Genomic DNA, 3,620 nt, shown 5'->3' with positions numbered 1-3,620 from the left:
GGTAAACAAAGCTCTCTTGAGGTGTCACCCTGACACAGTAGGTGTACAGGAGTGAAACCCTTTCTAGTACGTCTTTCACCTCATTGTATACTTCAGAATCAAACAGTCCGTGTGAACATGAACACTATATTGCTTTGCTGCTTAGCGTTGGAGGAACCCAGGTCTGTTAAGACAAAGTTCCAGGTTAAGTAAGCCCTCCATCTGCTGACAAACCAGACTTGGTCCCTTGTCAGGATCTCTGTCTTCACTATGTTTTCCCTCACATCACTCACATCCAGCCTGGTCCCGCTGATGTTCATCTTGCATTTCTCTTCCTTACCTGGATCTAAACTTTTATTACATTTCTGTCACTATTCTTGGTGTGATGATTCTTTCTCAAATTGCTGGTCTCTTTTTCCTCCACTGTGTCTTAATGACTTAACCAGGCCTGCCAATCATCTTGTGGGTCACCAGGGTTAACTGTGGCACTTACTTCTCCACGCTCTGCTACTTCATTAAAATCCCTCTGTCGTCCAGCTCTAGCCATTAAAGCGTCTTCACTGCTGCTCAAAGCCCACACTTCTGACAGCACTTGTCACTATAGCCAACCGTGGCTTTACATTTCAGGTGAGACTTCAGTTGATGTTCAAACAGAGAACTTTTTTTTAGACATTGTAGCACTTCACAGCAGATAAAACAACAACTCTGAAGAGTATAGCCAACTAATTCAGTGTGAGAGGAGGGACCAAACCAGCGAAAAGACGATATATTGTGAAGATTTCCCTTTTGAATCTTCATTTACACTTAGATTCCTTGTTCGTGGAGTTGGTTGAGCTGTTGTGGATTATTTCCGATAACTAATGTGGGTATAATCTGTGGGGGACGATGAAAGTGAAACCCAGATGCCAATCTATAAACATCAGTTATAATAATGATGATAAAACAGGTAATCATTGTAGCATAAATTGATAAATTGACTGACGTGTGATATCTGAGAGCAGGCTCAGGCATCGTTTAGTGTTTACTTACACCCCTCTGCATGGTCCTCTCCAAGTACATTTAGTTCTTTAGTCTGTTTAAAGGAGAAAAATGGTCCCCATCCCTGCCTTGCCAACCAATGCTCCAATCACCCAGAATGCTGCTGCTCAATAATCCCATCACCCCACCATCCCACCATCCACCCATAGACTCAGGGTCTAGAGGAGAAGGGGTTAGCTGCTGTGAATCACTCCTGGGTCTCAGACTAGCTTCTTGCTGCAATGGATCAGCAATATGCTGTCCAGTCCTTTAAAGTCTTCATCTTCTGTCATGCCTCTGTAAGGTGTGCAGCATTTGATTTATCAATGACTTGTTGGCAATTTTATAGACATTTCTGGAAAAGATGTTGTCTTAAAGGCAGTGCATGTTTCCCTAAAATTCATCTCTAAATGCATCACAGAAGTATAAATGACCTTTGGCCTTGCTCCTGATAACATGTGGTGGGTCTTTTCGTCTTTGGTTCTGAGCAAATAAAGTCCTGGAATCCTGATTTTTCTGACAACTGTACACGTTTTCACTGTTTGATGGTCCAACTCAGACTCCTCCATCACCTGTTTGAAATAGCATCACGTATATTACAGTTTTTCACAATTGTTTAAACACATTTATTGGAACATCAGACACAATGTGCACAACCTGAAACTCATGTTTCAGGTGGTTGAACCAATCCTGCTGAACTCCAAGCACATTTACTGCTCTAGACTCAAATTCCCATTCCATACCACACATTTCTCACAACACTACACACAATTCCCAATATCCTGCACACTCTTCCTGATTTCTCTTGCAGTTCACACAGAACACACAGTCAATCACATTTCTAAACTCCAAAGGCTGTTGTGCAACATGCAATCAGCAATTTGCCATTGAATTCAAATTCATTGATGAAGCGGGGTTCAACCTTGTAAATAGAAGGCGCTGAGGGAGGAATATCATCACCAGTAAGCGTGCCATCACAGAGGTCCCTGGCCAACGTGGAGGGAACATAACAACGTGTGCTGCCATCAATCCCCACGGCGTCCTCCATCACCGCCACCCTCGGCCCCTACAACACTGCACTTCTTCTAGCATTCCTGGACCAGCTCTACAATATCATTGTCCAGCCAGACCAGATGGAGGACACAGAGGTGGTCAGGTTCGTTGTTATCTGGGACAATGTCAGTTTCCATCGGGCTGCTCTGGTCCGTGAGTGGTTCAGGGTCCATCCAGAAGTTGATGTCCTATATCTCCCTCCATACTCTCCCTTCCTCAACCCAATTGAGGAGTTTTTCTCTGCCTGGAGATGGAAGGTATACGAGAGAAATCCTCAGACACGGATCCCACTGCTGCAGGCCATGGAGGACGCATGTGGCGATGTCACTGCTGAGGCCTGTCAAGGCTTCATGCGGCGTTGTAGGAGATTCTTCCCCCGCTGCTTGGCCAAGGAGAACATCGCCTGCGACGTGGATGAGGTCCTGTGGCCAGCCAGGGATGAAAGGCAGGAGGCAGCCTAATACTTTTGTTCTGTTTCTATTTTCTGTCAAGTTTTCATCCACAGCTTGCTGTGATGTCCAGTGGACTGCACATTTTGAGTCCAAATACTGTAAAATATTATTTCTTGTTACAGTAAAGAATTGTGTGTTGTTTTCTATTTGAGTAGCCTATACATAAGAATACTATATGGTGATATATTACATCCAACAGCTGAAGGTGTAACACTGAGACATTCGTATAGTGTTTTCCATTCATACTATAGTGTCTTCCATTCTGCACATCAGTGTTCAGTGGGTGCTTAGAAATGTCTACTCAAATGATGTATGTGTTTGGCATTTGAGAAGGAAATACCATTTAGTGAAGAATTAACACTGTTTTGAGGGTAGAGTGTGCTTTTGCAAGAGAAGTGTAGGATTTTGCATTTTGTGTGTGAGTTTTGTAATTTGTGTTTAGAGTTTTGAGAAAGTGAGGTAGTCTATCAGGAAATGTGTTTAAACAATTGTGAAAAACTGTAACAGATTAAGAAAGTTTGACAAGAACAAATATGAACTATCTTGGGTTCATACTGTCCAAAGAAACGCAATTTATGTTCTTATTGATTTGCAAGATACATTTTGTCCCAACTTTCAGATTTGTATCCGCAGGGAAAGTTGGATGAGCTCGTCCCGGCGCGGTGCCATTTGTGAGGATTTAATGGTTGTTACTTTGTTGAGTTGATCAATCCTGGTCATCCTTGTTCACGCTGGGGCCGTGTTTACTCGCCTTCACACCAAGTCCCTTTCCTCGCAGGCAGACATGGCAGCAGCCTCACAGCGATGCGCCAACATTATCCATTCACTGCACTCTGGCCAACGGACGAGATCAATGAGCCAAGTGCACAAGAAAGGACCCCTTTTCTTCCTCCTTCTCCTTTGATTTGTAAATAGCTCTTTTCCAGTGCGACAACTTCCAGGCTTGTATCTTATATTCATCAAACATTTACATGCGAAAGTTGACAAAGACTGAAACAGCGGAGGAGGATTTGCAACAAAGAGGCTCATTTATAGTGTACAGTCAGGGAAAATCGCTGCCGGGGAGGGTAGGAGGACAAGCTGGGAGGAGAGTTGAATTAATGAATTAAAAATGTTGAG

This window comes from Cololabis saira, chromosome 20, assembly GCF_033807715.1.
Source record: "Cololabis saira isolate AMF1-May2022 chromosome 20, fColSai1.1, whole genome shotgun sequence".
In the NCBI taxonomy this organism is placed as follows: Eukaryota; Metazoa; Chordata; class Actinopteri; order Beloniformes; family Belonidae; genus Cololabis; species Cololabis saira.
The sequence above is the reverse complement of the archived record's forward strand: the minus strand, read 5'-3'. Positions refer to the sequence as shown.